Source organism: Diachasma alloeum, unplaced genomic scaffold (genome assembly GCF_001412515.2).
Source record: "Diachasma alloeum isolate Michigan unplaced genomic scaffold, Dall2.0 Dall_scaffold_00879, whole genome shotgun sequence".
NCBI lineage: Eukaryota > Metazoa > Arthropoda > Insecta > Hymenoptera > Braconidae > Diachasma > Diachasma alloeum.
Window position 1 is genome coordinate 324,298 of NW_021681000.1, and position 23,242 is coordinate 347,539.

Sequence of the window (23,242 nt, forward strand, 5' to 3'; positions counted from 1 at the left end):
GATTAGGGAGGGAACGGGGGGTGAAATGGTATGGCGAGGATTTGAATGACAGTTTTTGGGATTGGCGAAATTAATTGATCTGCGGAATTGACAATTTTAAATGTTAATTGACAATTAAACATGTCAATTCCGAATAAATTGTCAATTCAAAATTGACAATTTTAAATGTCAATTCCGAATAAATGTTAAGGACGATGAATATATTTACTTGCTATTGAGTTCTAGTTGCCATAAGAATTCTTTTGAGAAAATCGTATCAAAGTAATTGTAAAAATCAAAGATTTTTAAAAAGTTAAAATATGTAGGAAATTGCGGAGGCTTCAAAAAATAAAAAAAATTCTAGCATTGTAGGTGGAAAAAATCATGCAATTTCAAATTTCCCAGAAAAGTCAATGAACTTCCAAATTGTTAATTCAAAACTCTCTAATTTACTCTTATATTGAATAATAACAGACTTTTCAGTACAAATTTGACCGGATCGTCAACTAATTGAAAATTCCAGAATACATTTACCTGAACTTTCCTGATTTCCACGGAATAATTGCCTCAAATTCAGTTTCAATTGATTGTTTCCTAAAATGTGGAATTCTCAATGAAAAATGTGAATGGAATTTTCAATATAAAAACGTGATGCGACCATAAAAAAACAAAAATAAAAAACAGACGAACGAAAATTACGCAATTAAATTCCCTCGACCATGTTACCACCCCCCGCAGCCCATCCGCATATTATTGACCATTAATAAATACCACCCTGCGAGCACGACACGTTAATACCGTAACCATACAACTCCAGATCCATTGGCTCGATAATCCGCCCAATGCCCAATGGATCCGGAAGATAGTGCCTCGTGAAAAAAAAAACAATTGTAATTGGGCTATAAAAACGCCACTGCACATCGACTAGTGCGGGCGTGTCTCCCACTCTATCCTCTCATATGCAATTTGAACCTGTGGAAAAAGAATGTTCTCTCAAATGCGCAAATATTGTAGCCCGATGGCATGACTGACTTGTGAGCACGAGGAGGAATAATTCGAATTACATACGCAGTCACGAGGAAAATGCACGCCATCATCAAAATACGCGTACGAGTATAGCCAGTTCGACAATTAGGTAATTATAAGCATTACAATATTCAGGAGTCTTTTTACCATTGATAGGAATCAGCTAGGTGAGTGAGTTGGGCATGAGAAGGTGGAGCTTAATTCAACAGGCGATGTAAATTTTGAATAACTCTTTCTTTTCTTCTTTTCCCTCAGCTACTCCATTTTTATTGAATCAGGGATGCACGGAAGACGAGGGCAGGATGAATGTTCAGCTGTTTTCGTATATATCCCATTTGCCAGGGTGTACACGCGAGAGAGAGAGAGAGAGAGAGAGAGAGAGAGAGAGAGAGAGAGAGAGAGAGAGAGAGGAGGATAAACGCTTTGCCCGATAAATAAGTTACGGCTGTTGCGAGTGGGCTCGAAAACTTGTTGAATTTAATGCACGAAAGACAATGAGACATGGTCTACGGGAAATTATTTGGATATGAGAGCATAGAAAATGGGTTCGCACACGGAGAAAAATAGTCAATAAAAATTACGTATCTTTTCCGTAATTCCGGGGCGAAATGTGAGCGCAATTGCCAGAGTCGACTCACACCGTTCTATCCCTTCGCTCCTGAATTTCAGAATGTAGAAAGAAAAAAGATTAAGTGTGAATTCCTCGAATCCCACAGAATTCAATAAAGGAGTCCCACACGCGAATCCAGAAATGAGAGATTTTTATCCATGTTAAGTATGATAGCTCTTGAAGTAAATTAACCAACTTCAACACAAAAATTTATTTTATCAACAATAAAAGAAATAATTGATTTTCACCGTAAGATCTTATTCATTTGAAATAATACTTCTTCTAGGGAAGAAACATCTCAATAACGATAATTTTTTCCATCAGTTATTTTTCTATTCCATTTCTTTTCAATCTGGCTGTTGTGATTCATTCGGATTCAGCCGGCAATTAGCAAAATCACGAATAATGCTGATGAAACATTAATTTCGAGGACAAAAAGGAGATTGGAAAAGAAAAATTGGATGAATGTTGGGAATGCTGCTAAGTTGATTAAACTCGGGAGGTGACGAAAAGTAATGCGGGGTTTTCATGCAACGTGCTGCAGTGACTGTTACTAATGTCGAGGAGCAGCCCACCCGCATTAGGCGGTCATATCGCCAGTGGTAATGTCGTCCACGTATCTTTTACGCGTTGTCGGAAAAAAAAACGAGTGGCCTACTGGTACGCCTGTTTCCGCACAACGTAAATTAATTTTGTACACGCGTTACAGCGGGCGCAAGAACGCCTCTCGAGGTTGGGTGATTGATTCTGCCCGGGCACGGCATCGCCTTCTTTTACATTTCATTGTGTCTCGTTATTGTAATGATTTTGGATCTTCATGTTGGTAGTTAAATCATTAATCATTAGACGACTTTCGCGATTATTCCGGAATTTATTTCGCATTTAAATGGAAATTTCATGATTTAGATAAAATTTCCGAAACTCTCGATTTTTTTCTAACAAACAAATCTAAGAGAATCAGTCGGAAAATTACTGATTCGACACATGATAAATCGGTCAAAAAATACCGGATGCTCATTTGAAATTGAAATTTATATCCCTAAATCCCTCATTTAATTTCTGAAACCTGTTACTAACAAAATTCATAAACACAGGCTCCCCGAGACCTCAAAGGGTTCGTGTCTTCATCCTCAGAATCCGCAGAAAAAATGTCAGGAGCCACAACCCGAGAACAGAAAACTCGATTCCCGTCGCCCATCCTCGAAAATACGCTCTGTCAAAAATTAAGCAAAACCCCACGTGTGATCCGTTTTTCAACAACTCCCACTTTTTCCTTAATTAAACGTCCGGCCCCTCCCGGGTATCCCAAAAAAAAACCGTCCCAATTACCGGAAAACAAAAATCCAAAGCACGCGCGCGTCCCGAACTCCTTAAATTCCCCCTAAAACCGTAATTTCAAGTCACAAACACCGGAATGAGACCTCGAACACACTCACCCCCTCGACTGATGCAAAAGTCACAGGCTAATATGTTTCCAAGAAGGCAAACTGTGCTCCTTTATTTCGCTGAAAAAAGGAACGAGAAATCTTGGTGGTTACGATGGTAGACGCCATTACCAAGAATGTCAAGATTACTTTAGCAGGAATTTCGCATTGACCGCAGGAGTTGCATTTTTTCCTGAAAAAAAAAAGTCTCCACTGATTTTCCATCATTTCCAAGCCTCATTTTTATTCAATTTGTTGCACAATCCATTCGCCATTATGTACAACTCTAATACTACCCCGACTACTCGACAATAATGAGAAAAGAAACGGTTGAGCCTGTAATAATACAAAAATATTAAAGTTTGAACGTTTGAATTCTCTTTCCACAGCAGGCATTTTGCAGAACGACCGCTGTATTTTGCCGTAATACGAAAAAAGCCGGGGGCCTCATGCTTATATTATTCACCGTGGGAGTCTTTGTATGATGTCCAAAGACAATTCAAAATGGAAACGAGAGTGGGGCCGGCTTCTTTATACCTCGTCGTATTGTAACGAGGCGGAATTGCACAAAAGACGAGAGCCATATATCAAGTATAGACAAGTGTACTCTTGCGTCCTTCGTTATATGCGACATGATACGAGACGCCGCATTAGCCGTCTTTCGCAATAACCGACAAAAGACCTTTACGACGAATTTTGTAAATTCGCTCAATCTTACGCTGTCTAGCTGAAGATCTTGGCTGTGGTCTCTCTTTCGGTCATTTGAATTCGACGAAAATTAGGGCTTCATCGCGAAGACGATGATTTTTTTTTAGTCTGATTGTTGACGTAATAGCGAATTCATAGAGTTTTCTTTTTCAATTTTTGTAGAATTATATAATACGAAAAATGGAATTTGACGACATGCCTTGCTTTGATGATTCATTGGCTTTTCTGTTGGATTTTTTTTATTTAAGCAATGAGGCATTTGAATTAGTGAACAAGAGAAAAATCCTAGTCCTACAAGATTTGACAAGGATTGCAGCATCACTAATTGGAAATCTTAATTTTGTGAATTTGAATTCAATTTATTATTCAATTATTTCTTTCAATTATTTATTCATAAACAACATATGTTTAAAAAAAATAATAATTCTGTGAAAAATGTAATTTGAATGACGCTGAATATTCATGATTTTTTCAAATATTTCTCACGCAGTTTGATTGACGAATTTCATGATTGAAGATGGTTGAAACTATAGTGTGTAAAAGATATGAAATTGTTTGAAAAAATGAATATTTCAGTGATATCTAGAATTCTGAAATTCCTTGTGAAAATTGAACATCACATTGAATTGAATTTTCAATTAATTGAAAATTAGAAAGATAATTCCCTGAATTTTCAAAATATTCCCTGTCATTTGGACTCTCATTTATGAAACTTTCACGTAAATGTGTCGTTGTTAAAAAATCCAACATTTTTTCCTCGAAATTTCAGAACTAATTTTCTAGAATCGTTGACTGAATTTCGTCCAATCGTTTACACAAGCAGAAAGATCGTCAAATCACTTCAATTAGTGAAAATTAGTTCACGAAAGAAGGTACTCTTCGCGAGAATAATTTTTTCGTGTACTCCAGCAGCTGAAATGCGCCGAGTACACGATAAAAGCGGACCTCCAGATCCCATGTGCTATCTGAGACCGCGAGATGCGCCGGGTACAATATTTCCTGGTGTAATTATCGCGAAACGTGGTACTAATCTTGTTCTACCGGGTACCACACGCTGATTGGAGCTGTTTTATTGAGTAGATAATTAGGCTTATTACCCTCGCTCAGCAAATATTCAATTTAAAAGAATTCAATTTTTTATCTACGAGAGTAAAATATTACTACGATTGATTGAATATCAGATGCTAAATTTTTACGCTGTCAATGTCACGATTAATTATCATCTTCCCCGAGTGTAGTATGTAAATCTAAACATTCTGCTGCCTGAGGACACTCGCATTAAGTGGAGTTTCCGCTGTTAAAATGCACGTAGCAATTTATTAGGCGCCACGAACCTCTTAACCCCTGTCATGACCCGTCTTCAGATGGTCCACGATTGCCTCCTCCCGAGTTTGCATAATTCCACACTCGCCGTTCATTGCTTGACACACGTCGTGATTGTCTCAACTGACTTGAGCTACTACTCTGTCTTCAAATCCTGCGTTCGGAAGGCACGTCCCTTGCCCCCGGGCGAGTCACATATTTTTCAGCGGATTGATGATGTTGAAAAGCACGCGATAAATATTAAAGAAGTTATTCAGTGTCTACTTTCCCCTCAACGACATCAACCCATTTTGAATACGAAATTGAGTTAGTTCAATTCCATAATTGAATTCAAGTCCTCAAATCGCCAATTTCGCATCGCTGCACGGAGAGAAATTTTTGATAAAAATTATCCCTGCAGCAAATTTTATTATACGTTAGAGAAATTTCATCCTGATAAAAATAAAAATTACCGTGCTGGTAGCGTAAAATTTATTGTGCATCAGGATAAAATTTCTCTAACGTAAAATAAAACTTGATCATCATATATTAATTTTATACTAAATTTCGGGACAAAAATGAGGAAACGATGACTCATGATACACTTTTAAAGAAAGATAGGATAATTTTTATCAAAAATTTTTTCCCGTGTGAATATATCAATTCACAGACAATTCATTTCTAAAAAAAAACATGGAGAATATTTCCACCGAATGGAGAAAGTGAGGCAGTTTTAATAAGTGCAATGAGTCAATTTCGCAAAAATAGGAATATCGAATGTCACCAAGAAGGGCCTAACGAAAGGGCATCCCGCTACTTTAAAAAAAAATCGCTGACATTAGAAAAAAAATTTGGCTATTGTATCGCATAAAATTGCGAAAGAGTTCAAAGACATTTTATAGCAGAAAGGATGAGGTAAATGGCACACGCCGTCACCTGGCATCCAAGTATAAATCAACGTGCCAGCTGCACACGCGCCGCTTCACTTAGGATGAGAAGCTGAATGTTGTGTATACTCTCGCATACACACCGATTGCCCGATACCGATCTTACATACGATCGTCATTATATCCGGATCAGCGAGACCACCGATAACGTATGAATCCGTTCTGCAATGAAATTTAGCAGCCATTAACCAAATGTAATGTACTTACGTGAATTAATAAAGTCATCGGCACCCTCACTCCCTCGGTAATAAAACACGTTCAATGCTACGCGGAAATTTTCATTAAAATTTCGTTTGTTTATTGCGTCGTTTACATCATTGCTCACGTTATTTACCGACGCCGGTGGCCGAGTGGGCTAGACGCAAGTCTAGTGTGCGAAAGGTTGCGAGTTCGATTCCCCGTGGAACCGAATTTTTCAACGGAAGGCTCCGGCGAGCGGGAGGTTGCTAATAGAGTAACCGCCTGTACCGGCATGGATTTCCTGTGGTTTCCCATGCTACTCCTGTGTTCTATAGGAGTGCGAATGCGGTACAGTGTAGGCTCCACAGCCGCATGCAGAAGGTTGGCTAGAGTACCGAAATGAGACGCGAAACGAGAATTCGAAAGGCCGTACACTGATAGAATGACTCATTTATTTCAAACGAGATTCGTTAACTATTAACGAATGGTAGAGTTGAATATGACCAAATGAATATTCGTTAATAGTTAACGAATGGCTCACTTGAATGGCGAAAGTCAAGTCAAACAAGGCTCCTCAAATGTACATTCGTTAACTATTAACGAATGAACATTTGGTTCTATCAGTGTAAAAAAAAAACTTACGTTATTTATCCATATTTCGCACTTCCCAATATCCAGGTGTTTGGAAATACGCCTGACAAGGCCCACTAACAATTCGATAACACTTATGAGTACCAAACCCTATCATTGGCTTTTACTACTGGCAAAAGTGAAATTATAATGTCTCCCTTTCCGGGAAGTCACCTCCACATTCCACTTAATATTCTTCATTACATATCGTGTGTGTATGTTTTGCCGAAAAAATAAGTAATGCACGTATTGAATTTATGAGTATCTGCACGCCAGTGTGTCGCACTTTTGGCAATTAGGCCCGGCCAGAAAACACCCAGAACCCGTTGGGTAAATTATACAGGCAAAGACATGGACGAAAATATTCGTCTCATTCTTGCGTGCAACGTTTGCACAAGGGGGTGAGAACCATCTGAGACTTCAGTGCGGTTATTGTCACACATGTATGTCCACACTCAGGAGCACCGAATTTGTGACCAAGAACCATCACAAATATCGATGTAAGCATTGTATCTTTGCTCAGGAAATTATATTCTTTACGTGGTACTTGATGATTTGTTGGCAGTAATTTCAGGAGTTGGGTCGACAGCGGGATATCAAAAATTTGTGGCTTTTGTTGAAAATGTATACATTGTTAGGACTAATTGCAGCTTTCTTTTCTGGAGCAACATTCCGAGTGGAAATTCAGTGTAGGTTGCTTGATCTTCCTTCAAGTATAGATCCAATTGGTAAAAATTTCATGATTAGACGTCACAAATTAGGATTTGGTTAGGTGCTGAGGATAACAGAGCAGCTTCTAGCATTTCGAACAGGTTCTTGGACTCATCAATACTAGATTTCATAAACCAATATTGATCAAATTTTGATTTGATGATATTCATATTCCTGAATGTTGTCATTGTCCTGAAATCCCAATGTCTTCGTTTATAGAAAAAGATGACCAGAACGAAGTAAATTCCTTCGCATCATAACTATCGCTGCAAGCACTGACATATCTTTGCTCAGGAAATCACATTCTTCACGTGATGCATCATGATTTCCCGATAGTAATTACCGAAGCTGTAGCAAAAGCAGAATAACAAAAATTTTGGGTCTCTTGTTGTGAATGCATGCATTACAAAGATGAATTGCATCTTTCCACTTTGAAGAAATACCACAAAAATCTGTCGGAAGTGATATCCTTTGCTGCTGCAGCGTTAGCTGATGCTGCAAATGACGCATTGTTTCCAGCGGACTCCATTGTGAAACCAGAACAGTAGCCAAAGTGTATAATAATCACCTTCTTCTTATTCCCCAACACCCGCGTGTTCAGCCATGACGGAAGTTCCACCCAGTTGAGTTTTATGGCGTTACCGCCCTCACCCTTGCACACTATTCTCATCTGAGATATGAACCGGACGGTGTAATAAATTTATAGAAAGAGGTGAGATATGAGTAACGCCAAGGACGTGACACCTCCAAGCCCCTCCCAAGTTCTTCAAAAATAACCGAATGAGTTGATTATCCACCATATTTACGTTTCCATTTCTCACAATTTAAAAATGGAAGCCTAATTTTACCTTGTTCAAAGCTCATCAGTGGAACAAAATGCCACGTTGTATACACCATCCCGATCAGAGATACCACATATGCAAATGCCCATTCGAGCCCTGGCAAAGAGTAAAAATAACGAGAGCTGCAATTGCCGACGGACATCATCGTCCAGACAAATGATTATTGACTCTTCGATTAGAATCAAAAAAAGGGCCTCAAGCTGAAAGTTAACTCCGACATGAGCTTCTGTTTTTCAGAAATTTACATAGCCTCGAGCCAACTTCGTTTACACTCCGTAAATGTGGCTCAAGGATTGTGTACCCAACATCGCTGCAACATTTTCCAATGTTTGAGCTATGATTTCCGTGTATATAATTTTTTTCTCCTCTGCAAACGGAAAATTCCCATGCGATCAATATTAAAACCAGCAAATGAAGACATTGGCACGTATTTCATGCATTCGTTCCACAATCGATTAATCGAAATCAGTAGATATGAGGGCTGCCAATAATCGTGATAAGCGAAAACATCGAACACCTAACATTGCTCAAGGGAGTCCTTAATGCCCCCTCTGCAAACGCACCTCATCTTCATACCCATCCCTTCGTACACATTAAATTCATACAGACTGGATAAAAATAGAGAAATGAAAAGTTGCTAACACACGTAGCGGAGGCTACCGCATTTGAGTTTCATTATGCCAAGGGAACGGGCGTGGTCCTGGACGCACGCACCGACAATAACTTTTGAAGTCGCATAAACCAGCCGCAACGTCTCACTTAATGAGCGGCTTGATTACCCCCACCTCTGTGCAAGAAAAAAAAAAACGGGGGTAGCGCGAGAGACCCCAGCCCACCCTAACGCCAAACGCGTTATTTAGCGATGGATTTACGACCGAAGATTGTGCGCAAATGAACGCACGTATATGGTCATATAAAGTCCTCCGCTTTATTTTTTCCCTCTGTCTCGTCTGCCAGTTTTTTTTCCATCTCTGTTGCATATGCTGACGCGATTATCACCATCACACATTCTGGATTGTAGATAAATCTGAATTTATTTTTTGTTGGGAGACTGTAATTGATCGGAAGTGGAATACCACGAGTCTCACGGTAGAAACCTTCAGATATGAGGTGATGTCTGAGTTGAAACGAGTCGTATATCATTTTTCTTTATGATGATTGTCTACGTCACCGGGGCGACCTGTCGATATTACCGTGGGGGTCATAAACGGACGCGGGTTGAATTGGAGATCTCGTGAACTGCCTGGCAATCGGTCCGTTATCCATTCGTAACGAGATAGGCGACTCGTGCGAAATTGTGACCTCTGGTCCTTGATAATTTGAAGCATCGTTGACTTGCAGTAGGCGACGTACGTAGTCGTGATTTATACAAGAGAGTAGTCATAATGAAAGTAGTAGGTTGATGATGATGGAAACAATGATAAAAGTGTGATCAGATGAATAGTAATGGCTGAAGAGCTCTAGTTCAAGAATAGCAAAAAAAAGAATCCTTCGAGCCGGATTTGAACCAGCGACCTATGGATGTCTCTTGACAATCACCTCCAACTACAGTCCACCGCTCTACCAACTGAGCTATCGAAGGCTGTTGACGTCTGATCCTGCCCCAATACTTTTAACTTTCAAATGAAATCAATAATTGAAAAAAATTCAAAAAATCATTCCTTCGAGCCGGATTTGAACCAGCGACCTATGGATGTCTCTTGACAATCACTTCCAACTACAGTCCACCGCTCTACCAACTGAGCTATCGAAGGCTGTTGAAAGTAGTTCGAAATTTTGATCTCCTGTGGTCACCGCTCGCCCGAAAAGCGTGTCAAGCTGGCGACTTGAACTGATCCCCACTCTTCAGGTGCATCTAATCAGAGACCCATTATCTCCATCCAATCACCATCGACATCGTACTCAAGACTGATGAACTGAATAAAAGCACTAAAAACATTCAATTATTGCCATTGAATTATGCAATCCCAATCCATACCATCGTGACAGACTATACACCTGTTACCCAGGTATAAAGATGAGAAATTTACGATGGTGAATAAGATCCGCCGCCAAAGCACCATCGCTCGCGACGGACACGTGCCCGCACTCTCCAACATCTCACTGTACGACTCCAGCTCCACGTCAAAACCTCAGGTATCAACCTGGCAAAAGCGATATTAATAAACACCCGCGGCATCCACTCATTTTTTTTATCCTCCGCGGGCAGATGCGACGGCACTCTGCCTATCGTTGGCCGAACTAACGAGCCATTAAATGCCCGCGTAACCGGGGATTAATGTCCATTACAGGAGGAATTGTCCCCCCGAATGACTATCCAATGGACACATCCAACTTCACCACCACCACCATAGCATCAACAAATGATTTACACTCGTTGCACGTCTACACCCGAGACCTCCAATTCCGACCAAACTGCTGCACAATTCAACCTAGAATCGTCTCATTTCCTTCTGTTTATAATTTATGTATTACTGCAACTCCAGAGGAAAAGAGGAGGACGCATGGCCTGATCATAATCAATATTGGACATCAAATGTGTACCTTGTAATTACCTGAAGGGCCCGTAGCATCGAGCGACAGGCATATACACAAGGATCCAGTCATCACAAGACACATACGTCTCATCGGTGTTCAAAGGTACACACAGTGCAACAGACACCCCATCCCACAAAAACGGCAGATGTATCATACACGATCGTGGGCCCCGCGTCCCACTGAAAAGCCAAACGACCCAGCACATGCCCCTCTCTCTCTCTCTCTCTCTCTCTCTCTCTCTTTTTTTTTTTTTACTCTCACCATTCGTTTTCTTCATCTCCACACAGCTCGTTTATTTTGATTTGCCTTCGACTCTATTCCTTTCATGAATACCGGCTTTATGAGTTTCTGGCGACTGACCTCTCTCTTTGGGTAGCCCAAAACCCTTTTTCGTACCCTCTCCCCAACTCGATTAATCATCCTCGTCATTCTTCGAGGGAACACCGTGGCGATATCGAGTTATTGCTTGTCCTACTTGACATTTATAAATTGTCTGTATTAATTGAGCCGTTGGCCGCGAGGTGTAAAACAAATGTATCATACAAATATATTTCGCTTTGCCATAATTAATTGCTGTGTAATTATCGAAAATTGCGAAAAACCGGGGATGCATTAAATTTTTCACTCGATACTCCTTTCGTAATTGCATTTTTTCACATTTACTGCTCAATATTTAATCGTTTAAATGCTCGTGTAAGCCTTAATGACACCGGAGATGATCGGCCCCTTCATTTTTGCGCTTTATGGTATTAATGTCCCCCACACCGTGTTTTTTTACCAATGCGATGCCTGCTGGTAACATTAATTGAAACGACAAAGCAACATTTTGAGACATGACTGACAGCATCAACGCTTCTCGAGGGACGACAGGTGGTATCGTATGACATCAAATGGCATTTTGGTTTTTGCACTCGTAACTTATTTCCATCGTCCATTACGAGGTGGATTGTCCGGTATTTCTGATGCTACATACCATATCAATATATAATGAAAGAAAAAGAATAAGGAATGGAGGTGAATATACACCGATGATCCCTTCGCCACATACGATCCTAATTGTTATTGCCCCTTGGAATAACTGCCCAGTGCTTTACGACGGTGTCCGATATGCACCCCAGGCATGGTAATTGTTATGTTTGAAAAGAGAGAGATATAACCGTGGACAGAGGTGAATTGAGAATTTAAATGTGTGAACACGTCGTAAACAAAATGAACGACCAAAAAAATAACATAAATTTTCACAATAACTTTTTCAAATCAGAAAAGATGGAAAATCAACAAAATTTGAATGTTATGAAAATAATTTCCGAAATTATTTTCGTTTATAAATCGAATGAAAAAATGATGCTGTTTTAGAAAATTTTATAAAATTATTCTAAAAATCAAAACAGCGTTTCCAGCCTTCATCTTTAAACTCGGTCGAAGAGACATCCAAAGATTTTTTGAAGCCACCATTCAATGAATTCAGAAAATTATTTCCTTATTTTTCGAAAGTTTTCATTCGCAATCAAAAAATGGAATAAAGAATTGACTAAACATAATTATTCCATCGAAAAATTGAATCAAATACCATAAACTACATACACTACGACATAAGCGATAATTACAGCGCAATTTAACAGGAAATAATGAGGTGAACTTGCCTCGAGCCGTGGCAAAAAGTGCCTTATACGCAGGTGCGGCCACCCCGGTCTCCTTTATTCATCGTATGTGCCTTTCCGTATCTTTTCTCGAGTAAAATGCCTCTGATGTGGCTTTTATTTAGGTGGAAATACCGCGGTAACATAAGCAACGCAAATGGCAAAGCGGACGTGCCAGCGTTGAGTTGTGGTGGAAAAAAAAATTGTTCAAACGCAAGTTGGTGGCCAACTTAATTGCTAAAGCGATTCGCAGCCCGTAACACGGTATTTACAATTTTTTTTTACTGTCTGCATTTTGCTTTTTTTCTCCCTCCCCCGAGTCTTCACGTCTCTTTTAACGTCGAACAGTCCGAGGAGACGTAAAAAAAATCTGAGGCACGCGCTTGATTTTCCCCATATAAGGCGCGTTTTCCTTTTAATTGTTGAAATAAAATTATGGTGGATGAAAAAATTGAGAGAGGAGCTTCCTCGCAGCACGATCACTTTCGCACCCCGGGGATGACGTACGGGTCTGACCCAGCGTGTGGTCACATATTTCTAGTCTCTTCTCTCCTTCTCTCTCTCTCTCTCTCTGTCACGGCCCCTGGATTGGATTTAAGGTCGTTGAGCACCAAACACGATGCCGCCCGCGAATAAATATTTGAATTACAATCTGTGCCGCTCGTAAAAACGTCGTCACTTTTAAAGAATGCCTCTTTCACACATACGCTCGTAATTATTTGTCTCAGAGGGGGTGAAAAATCAAATTGGAAATACGATACGGTCGATTGGAACCGAGGTGAATGTCAGAATAAACGTAAATTGAAGTAATTCATTCATAATGGGAGAGCGAGTGTTATTCAGATGAGAGAATTACATTGCTTTTTGTATTTTATCGGTGAATTTGTGTTCTCTTTTGCACTGTGGGATATTGGATTCTGGTTAATTTTCGAGACGTGAGTTGCTTCACTGAGAAAAAAGTTGGAGGATAATTGCCGAACAAGTCAAGTAATCGCGGAGCGAACTCAATTTTCGGTATGAATTTTTGCATCCGTTGATGTATTTTTTTTTTTGCTGAATGAATCGTAAAATATCCTACAAACAGAATTTTTTTCATTGAATTACATTTTGTACGAATGGTTATTTTGCACATCATTTCCTTCTATCATGTATAATTCATTGTTCAACTCAATTTAATGGTCAACTCAAAATTGAGAAAAAAATTAAAATTGAACTCCACGTCACCCATCCTCCATTAGTTATGTAAATTCTTCACCCAACAATGGAAGAGAATCACTTGCATGAATTCTTCCGTAATAACCCCAATCATCTTTACCTAAACTACAGTTTCGAAATTGAACATTAGCGCCAGGTGTTTGATGCCCCAGGTTTGATCGATCGATCTTGCTTCCCGTGAGTGGCTCGTTTGCCACGTTCAATCGACCGATTTAGCCAACACAAGAGCGCTGTCGATGGTGACAGAAGAGCGGATAAAGGAGCCCGTGTGTGATCGAGCCGATTAACCGACGCCTATTAACCGCCACACCAATTTACGACACCGAGATCCTTCAAATCGATGCATAATGAGCTGATTGTCAAAGTGCAGGGATAAAATTTTCATTAAGATACCGATACTCCTGGCTTCACGCTCAAAGACTGCATCCCATTAGTGTACATTCGCTTCAACGGAAGTGTTTTTTCCTCATTAACGGAAACACGTCCGATCGAGTAAACGATAAATTTAATCTTACCCACTGTATTGTATCGGTTGTATGGTTTATATATATATTTTTTAATTTCAACGAACTTCAACTGGAAATCGCGAAGACGTTCCGGGTTGAAGGCGAGATATACCAGCAGAAAAGGGGATACAAGCGTTTGCCACGTCGTTCAGCGCCACCTGCCGCACGTCTGCACCGTCTGTGCGCGCGCACACACGCATTTTTGCCGGCTTTTTTTGTCAAGTCGTTTCCGTTCTTCCGTGAAAATTACTGTCCCCACATGTACAACATTTCCCCCCCCCACCCCCCTCCCCCCCTGACAGATTGACTGAAAAATTGCAATTATGGATGAAAATAAATTTACATTATCTGATTAATGATTTACAGAAATTACATTCATGTTTATTTCATTTCGCTTAATTCTACCTCGTCTTTATCTTGTCCTTGAAGATTATTCGCGTGATCGAATCAGAGAAGTTGCCCTTTTCCTTCCGACTGGAAGCATTGTAATCGTTCAAATTTAAGTTTTGGATTTTTTGTGATATATATCAAACTAATATACAATTGATTAAAGAAGAAATTTCATTGAAAAGGACCATTCGAAAGCATATTGCTAATTTATTAGCAGAAACCTACACTATATTAATATAAAAACAATTTCCCGCTTGTTTTGTTTCCGCATTCGAGGTGTCACGGAAAGGAAAGTGATGCTATAGAGGTATTAGTGAAAGTCAATCTTATTAGAAAGCAATTTACATTTTTTTTGAATTCCTCTATGAAATCAATCTCCATTTCGGGGAAGCGAATACTCAATGAGGGTTGAGGGAAAGTGGGATTATACATAATTGGAGCTCTCGGAGCTCCGATAGAAACCCGTTTCATCCAACACCTCATGAAAACCTCCTGATCCTCTTCTCTCGGACTCCCCCCAAATCCTCATGTACTCTGGCAGTCGCGTGTTTTACGCACTTTTATCGAGTCTGACGATCGTCGCGGTCACACATCGTCTACTCGTGATAAAAAAAAAAGGGTCTTCGGACTGGGAGAGACCACTCCTCCGAAACTCTTTGATGTGCGAAAAGTATTCCAGCGAGTCGCTTGGAATATTTTTCTGTCCTGTCACAGAGAGGAATTACTTGTCATTCGTGCTGTTGGGCAATTAAGTTTTTTCCGAATATTCGACATGCAAATTTCTCGTCGTTGTGTATCCTCTCAAGCTTCATATTCATGAATAAATAGGTTGCACTTGTTTCGAATAATAATGTATAAGTAGCAGGGGCAGATATTTTTACAGAAAATTCGGGCTTTGGAGTGCTGTTGGAGAATACAAGAATACGAAAAAAAATATACCTGAATTGAGTATAAAGTATACTTGAAACAAGTATATTAATCAAGTATATTTTATACTCAATTCGGGGATAGGTATTTCAATTCGAAGATGATTCTTTTCTATCAGGGCGGGTTGTAGCGAGTCCTCTCAAGTGTAATATAAGGGTCAGAATGTAAGGGTCAAAAATAGGAGGTTAAAAAATGAGGGTCAGAATATTAGGATAAACACGGTCAGGGTCAGAATATAAAAATAAAAAAGTAGGTGTCAGTGAGGGTCTAAATATAAGTCATATATTATGCTTGATCTGAGACCGACATTATTTATCATGAAATTTCACGATTTTTAAAATCGACAACAAAACATTTTCTTGCATCAAGTAAACTTCTTCATCAAAAGCGGTTTTTTCCCTCAGCGTATGAACTTGTTCAGGGGCTCACTCGACATCCCCATTTACAACAAATCGTGCATTGCTAGGCCCTCATAATTTAGTTGTGAAAGCATGAAATATTTTACGGTAGTGCCAGATAATACCTGAGCATTATAGGTGTGCATACGCGATCGCACTGATGGATTGTTCTGCCTACCACCCGAGCGTGCATTCCTCATATTCCCGAGAGATATGCCACTGAATGTGTCACCAACGGGAGGGCGAGAGGGGTCTAACCGTGTATAAATCCAGTTACTCAGTCCCCACAGCGAGAAAAATGAATAACTAAAGAGAGTATTTACAAAAAAAAAAAATGAGAATGTAGGGATTCGCCATTGACGTTAAATTGCCTGTTTGCACAAAGGATGTTCAAACGAAGTCGATCGAAGTATGTAGTTACGTGCATGCGCCTCTGCACATATTTTGTTTCGTCAGTATGGGGTGATCGACGTTCCTGTCAATTTCTGTGGTTATGAAGAGGGGTGAGGAATATAATGAGAAATGTCAAGTGAAAGAGCCTCCGAAATTTCAATATTTAACTCTTCAGACTAAGGCGCAACCCCGGAAGTCTCTCCCCACCGTTTGTCCCCGCAAAAACCCTGCAAATCCAGCCGGAAGAGGGGAAAAAGGGCGGGAATTATGATGGTGCCAGCCCCCTCCACTTCCCCTCGACAAAATGCGATTTAATTTAATCGCAATCGGAGTCCCTTGGCAAAAAAAAACATTCAAATACTTTAATTAAATGCTAAATTGATCATCTAATAACGAGAGTGAAAATAAAAGGGGGAGAAACAATTGCAACGAACGATGATTCCCCGGTATTCTGTGGCTTCCGGCGAGTCCTCTCTTGTCCCTCACTCTGCTGCCCCCCCCCCTCAGTCTCTCTCTCTCTGTCTCTCTCTCACCCGGTTACCTCCGATTATTTCACGCACAAAGGCCTATGTATCATTGCGATAGTTGATTTAAAAGAGGCGAAAAAAATATGAATATGAGAAAATGAGAAACGAAAGGAAAGGGAAAAACACCCGGGGATAGCCGACCAGTGCGCTAGGTCACATTTGATCCTATCGTTATTTTAATAACCGGTTATACGCCCACTACGAATGCATTTTCAGACGACATAAACGCTTGGTGAGATAGTCGGTGTGTGATAGCAAATTTACCTGCATGGCTCGTCAACTCTCGTGAATTCTAATGTGATCGGGAGAAATGGCACTATTGGTATAAAAATATTGCATCAGTTTTATGAAATACACACGATAAAGTGATACCTTATTTTGAAATTTCAGAGGTCTTAAAATAAGCTGCTGCTGCTGTTCCGTCGATTTAATTGCGTTATGTTCTGGAGACTCATTAGAAATGTTCTTATTATTTTACGGCGATAACGTTCTAGAATTGTCGCGGTGGTTTATGTTTTTTATGTCATTAGGCATGATAAATCGCTTCGCTCGGTTAGAATCGCGGTTTTCGGGACCTGTGACATAAAATATTGTGTGTCACATGGCGATAAAAGTATTGTCTAACTCATGCGTCTGACTCACCTCAGATAATACTTTTATCGCCTAATGTAAAAGATATTAGGCTATCCTCAAAATAAAATGTTCAAAAATCTTAATTTGCAGCTTAAAATTTTCACATTGAGAGTTCTGAAAGTTTCACTTTCAAAAGTCTCAAACTAAAGCTTTTTTTTATATATACTCTCCACTCTCTTTCACAATTATTCAATCGCCTGAAGAATTCCCACGTCACGAGAAGTAACTCTTCACATGTTGAGAAACATGATTTCAACGAGAGAAAAAAACCAATCTCATTGAGTGAAAATGTTCATACTTTATTTATCCCATCAGAAACATAAACGCATATTAACTGGGATATAATTACCGTAGCGATCAAACTGTCAGCCACAGAGAGAAACTTTGACGATAAACTACCGAGCGCATATGAACTGAGAACCTTTCGATGCCCCTGTTTGGAAACTGTTTGACCGAACTTTCCGGCATACAACTATGTATAGCTAATGTGTGCCCTTAATAACCTTCATACGATGTGTCTCGGATTGAGTTGATAATTGCATGAATGGCTTGCGGCTTTCATGTGCTGTAAAACATAGTACCTGCTGTGAGCGTAACTCACCCGGTGGAAAATGAATTATTCCAAATGTACTCTGGACGGTTGAGGGTAATGCGGTAGCCAGTTTAAATGTCAAATAATGAGTGAGAAAAAGTGTGATACACCTCTCGTGACGAAATTCCTCGTTATGGAGGGGGATATAATGCACTTTTTTTTCAATTCCCGGGCTGGAGGAGTAAAGAGCGTGCGGAATCGGGGAGCCGTGTGTTGGAGATGTTTACACGTTTGAGGAGTATCTCATTAGAAGTATACGGTGTAAAGGAGAGGTATTGTACCCTCGCGGATTTTTTTTTTCAACTGATATTTCCAATGAAATTGCAGAAAATTAACGAACGTAGGAAATTTCAGGTCAATTATGCCCGGGAAATTCGGGCATTTTGCTTCTGAATGTTCATGTTCAATGGGAAGTTCAAGTAGATTATGAAATTTATGTATTGCACGGGTGGGAAATTTAATTAGGGTGGAATAAGAGACTGATCAGTAACGCCGACGTCTTTTCAGTTATGTTTAGCCCAAATTTTCGGATTTTGAACCCACTTCTAATGGAATTAAGAAAATGACGTTATGCTCTGGGCATTCCTCTCGGTTGTCGTCGGATTTTGAACAGTCTTGGATCAGAAATGTAACACTTGTTTGATTTGGATCCATGCCTGATCAAAATGCTAGGAATCGAAATCCTAGGATTCGATTTTTCTGATGAGTACCGGATCCAATACGGATTCAGTCAGGATGTAACTGATCCAAATAGAATCGGAATTCACTCTGCCACACTACACTATAAATCAAAAAATACAAAACTAAACTATTCAAACTAAACTATTTTGTTCCACTAAATTATAAACAAAAAATATTAATCTTCCATGAATATATACTTCAACACTGTACATCGAAAATAATTGAGACCGATTCATTTCACAATGCACTCTATTATGCATAGAAGCTAATTACTGACAGTAATGCAACGTCAGATTATGCAAACGGAGTAAACAAAATGCGAAGAAAAATAGCCTCAATAGAAAATCGCCACGCTTCCTTCGTCGCCTTTATGGTTTTGGAATAAATAATTAAGAATTACAAGCCATGATAATCGGTGGTAGGCACAACTTCCGGTTTTGCATTGAAGCGCAAGAGATGGAGTGAATGATGAGTGATAATTAATTCAGCATTATCATTTTTCTCATGCAAAACAAGTGTACATGGAGTTTGGCGCTGACGTTGAGTTGTGGTGTCGCTGGAGGAATTCGTGAGGAACGTTACATCTCGTTTTTAATTACTTGAAAAATTATCAATGAGCGTTTAAAGTTCTGTATTTGATTTCTTGCGCATACTGCCTCATTATGGTAATTATTAATTTTTCTCTTTTAATTGCTCCAGGGATAATTTCATGCTTCTGTGATTGGTGGAATGCGAGAGAGCGTATGAACGATTTATTTTTTGCCGCATATATGAACCTTCGATAGCTCAGTTGGTAGAGCGGTGGACTGTAGTTGGTTGAATTCAAAGTGGGCATCCATAGGTCGCTGGTTCAAATCCGGCTCGAAGGAATAATTTTTTTTTTCAGTTATTCATTATAACCTAGGACTTATGAATTTTAATGGATGTTATTCTCATTACGCGTGCAAACGATATGGTGTAAATTGCGTTTTAAGTGTGGAATAAATGAGTTATCTTCATACTGCGACTCATCATTTGGTGGAAGCATTGGAGAGTCGGAGACTACGCTGAGAGAAATATCGACATAATATCAGAAAACTAATTCTCGCGATAAGAATTCCGCGTGAAGAGTCAGACCGGGTAAGAATCCTGTGACATGTTCATGACTTGAAGACGAACACTTGGCGACAAAGTGACAATTTCTCCCTGTGATGTTCTTCATTCAAGAAATTATTTTTGTTATTTATCGATTTGTCTCTCAGTATACTCTTTCAATCCTTCAGACCTTCGGCGACCGATCCCTATCAATGGCGATTTTCTTCGTTCTTCGGAATTTTTTTTTGAGAGGTTGTAAAAAAGGGAAGTCATAATGCCTTTGACATTATTTGGCCACCCGGAATCAGCGGCAACATCTGCCTGAGACGTGCTACAAGCCCCAACGGATCATTAACTCCCGTGGAATTTCGCGAATAATTATGCCTCATTATCCCAGCAGCAGGACAATTAGTGCTTCACAGGTGTGGGGTTGATGTATGAAAATTCTAATTTCATCGTTTTTCACATATCAGAGTTTTATATTATAATATCCACAGGAGGAAGATAATTTGCGCTTCCGAAATGGAACAACATAACGTAAAGGTTTTTCATTACACGCGTTCAATTGATTTTGGAAACAGGTCACTCCATTACGAATGACCCGAGATTAGAGAAAAATATCTATCGAATGTATTCACTTCAGAATGCATCGCACACAAGACAGGAAAGAGGATTCCTTCAATCGACAATCTGATATGCTCTCAGTTAATTGTTTTCCTTCACGGCAATATTTCACGATATCCACGGAATGAAGTTCAAGCTATTATTAATCGCGAAAGCGTAGTCGTTTGTATTTAATTGGGCCTTACAACTCAATTATTAATGCGGTCGCTCCACTCGTTGACTATCAAAACTGCGTGGAAATTATGTTAACAAGACAACCGGTAGAAGTACAACTTATTTACTCAAGAAATCATCGCGTTTTACCAACCATACATAATGAATATTAACGAGGATATAAAAATATGTTATTAAATTAATTCTCGAATTCCTTATAATCAGTAAAATAGTTGGATACATTCCAGCACCATTTCAACGCTATTTTTTACGTCTAGCTGAGCCAAACTGTTGCTGTCTTACAGAGGAATTTGTAGGAAAATAATGGACCTCCTCTACGAGAGAATATTATTATTCAAGATTGAGTGGAAGTTGCACTTCAACAACTTATGATTTGTTGACAATCATCAAATAGTGCATTTGTCTCGGCTTCCTTCTGTCAATTGATCCATTAGTTATTGATGGCTACTATCAAACTCTATTACCTATTCATAGTTAACAAGCATCATTAACACTGAATGAATTCTTTCATAAGTCTTGGTGCATGCCGCGTTAGATTTGTGTCAAATCGTATTCACCTAATGAGCAAAATTATAGTTTCCATACATTCCTGGTGTGCATATCAAAAATGGATCTACGTTCCAAATACCTTTCTGAAGAACCTACTGTAGACCTCCAGATAAGATAGCCCAACAACATGTCAGCGGTACGTATTCACATCGCCGTAACGTACTAAATACATTCTCCAAGATATGTTCCAACCAATTTGAATCATCTGTCTTGCACATAACATATTACGTCAGTTGTGAGTGAATGAGCGTTCAATTCTTGTTTGATCTGCATGTTTCAAAACTCTTTACATAGCAAGACGTTTTGAAAAACGCTTCTTGCGGAAAGATCCAATAACGAGTCCTTTGAGATATCTCCCACGGACGAAATGACGGAACGTCCAGGACAGGGCAGTGCCTAAAGGAGTTCTTCATTCTAAAAAAAATGTAAAGAAAGAAAAAGAGAAGAATGTTTGTTGTGAGAAGCACTGCTCCGCGGACCATAGGATAGGTGCACATTTCTGTTTCGGGCTGAGGCTGGCTGACAGTGCCCATTCACTAGCTTTCGCTCCGGACAGCACAATGAGGCCAATTACTTTAATTGCAGTTTCAAACCCGGGTGGATGCGAAAGCTCCCAGCCAACCAGGTACCAGCAGGAAGTTTGAAATAAACGACGCAATACAATCGTCGTTTTGCCCTCACCTCTTTCCTCCACCCTTTACATATTCTCCTGTAATACGATTCTTCCGCTAATTTTTTATCGGCCGATTAAAAATTAGATATCAAAGCCCTGGAAGACTAAGGCACCGTGTTGGTGGGCATGTTCAGCTTTGGGAAGCTGAGCAGCGCTCACCATGCTTACTAAGTGGAGTGGTGAACACGAGTGAACACCTCGGAAAAAACGATGGTCTAGACTGGGAAAGAGGAAAAAACATTGAAAATGAAAACGAATGAATTTACGTTACGGAAAGTAAAAATGGAAGGAAACAGCGTCTGTACTTAAAGGTATAAAGCCGAAAGGTATACATTAATGGGAAGTAATGAGAAAAGAAAATTGATAATTAGATATCAATCAAATAGTAACTACTGTAATTTTTCCACAGAATTGTTGATTTTTTTGAAAAATCAAGCTGCTTTCCTGTTTCGGTCATCAATGGAATATTATTTCATACTTGACCAATATCTTCTGCCATCCCCTCCATAGCCGAAATAGCTCAGTTGGGAGAGCGTTAGACTGAAGATCTAAATGTCCCCGGTTCAATCCCGGGTTTCGGCAATTAATTTTTTTTAATTACCATATTTAGCCTTATGAAAAGCAACCTCAGTATTGTTATCCGGAAATACTAACCTCGCCGAAATAGCTCAGCTGGGAGAGCGTTAGACTGAAGATCTAAATGTCCCCGGTTCAATCCCGGGTTTCGGCAATTGATTTTTTTTCAAATTACCATATTTAGAATTATCAAAAACACCTCAGTATTGTTACCCGCAAAATACAACTTTGCCGAAATAGCTCAGCTGGGAGAGCGTTAGACTGAAGATCTAAATGTCCCCGGTTCAATCCCGGGTTTCGGCAATTGATTTTTTTTCAAATTACCATATTTAGAATTATCAAAAACACCTCAGTATTGTTACCCGCAAAATACAACTTTGCCGAAATAGCTCAGCTGGGAGAGCGTTAGACTGAAGATCTAAATGTCCCCGGTTCAATCCCGGGTTTCGGCAATTGATTTTTTTTCAAATTACCATATTTAGAATTATCAAAAACACCTCAGTATTGTTACCCGCAAAATACAACTTTGCCGAAATAGCTCAGCTGGGAGAGCGTTAGACTGAAGATCTAAATGTCCCCGGTTCAATCCCGGGTTTCGGCAATTGATTTTTTTTCAAATTACCATATTTAGAATTATCAAAAACACCTCAGTATTGTTACCCGCAAAATACAACTTTGCCGAAATAGCTCAGCTGGGAGAGCGTTAGACTGAAGATCTAAATGTCCCCGGTTCAATCCCGGGTTTCGGCAGTCGAAATTTTTACCTTTTTTTA

General features: G+C 39.6%; 9 non-coding genes across 9 annotated transcripts; 7 read left to right on the forward strand and 2 right to left on the reverse strand.

Moving 5' to 3' along the window:
- Positions 1–9,846: 9,846 nt before the first annotated feature.
- Positions 9,847–9,941, reverse strand: Trnay-gua. The gene is made up of 2 exons: positions 9,905–9,941; positions 9,847–9,882 (listed from the first exon to the last, which is right to left on the reverse strand). It is a non-coding gene; the product is annotated as a tRNA-Tyr (tRNA).
- Positions 9,942–10,018: 77 nt separating this feature from the next.
- Trnay-gua lies at positions 10,019–10,113 on the reverse strand. Its single transcript has 2 exons — positions 10,077–10,113; positions 10,019–10,054 (listed from the first exon to the last, which is right to left on the reverse strand). It is a non-coding gene; the product is annotated as a tRNA-Tyr (tRNA).
- A 9,461-nt stretch (positions 10,114–19,574) lies between these two features.
- Positions 19,575–19,668, forward strand: Trnay-gua. The gene is made up of 2 exons: positions 19,575–19,611; positions 19,633–19,668. It is a non-coding gene; the product is annotated as a tRNA-Tyr (tRNA).
- Positions 19,669–22,402: 2,734 nt separating this feature from the next.
- Positions 22,403–22,475, forward strand: Trnaf-gaa. The gene has a single exon. It is a non-coding gene; the product is annotated as a tRNA-Phe (tRNA).
- A 75-nt stretch (positions 22,476–22,550) lies between these two features.
- Positions 22,551–22,623, forward strand: Trnaf-gaa. The gene has a single exon. It is a non-coding gene; the product is annotated as a tRNA-Phe (tRNA).
- A 76-nt stretch (positions 22,624–22,699) lies between these two features.
- On the forward strand, positions 22,700–22,772 carry Trnaf-gaa. The gene has a single exon. It is a non-coding gene; the product is annotated as a tRNA-Phe (tRNA).
- A 76-nt stretch (positions 22,773–22,848) lies between these two features.
- Positions 22,849–22,921, forward strand: Trnaf-gaa. Its single transcript has one exon. It is a non-coding gene; the product is annotated as a tRNA-Phe (tRNA).
- A 76-nt stretch (positions 22,922–22,997) lies between these two features.
- Positions 22,998–23,070, forward strand: Trnaf-gaa. Its single transcript has one exon. It is a non-coding gene; the product is annotated as a tRNA-Phe (tRNA).
- A 76-nt stretch (positions 23,071–23,146) lies between these two features.
- Positions 23,147–23,219, forward strand: Trnaf-gaa. Its single transcript has one exon. It is a non-coding gene; the product is annotated as a tRNA-Phe (tRNA).
- Positions 23,220–23,242: the final 23 nt, after the last annotated feature.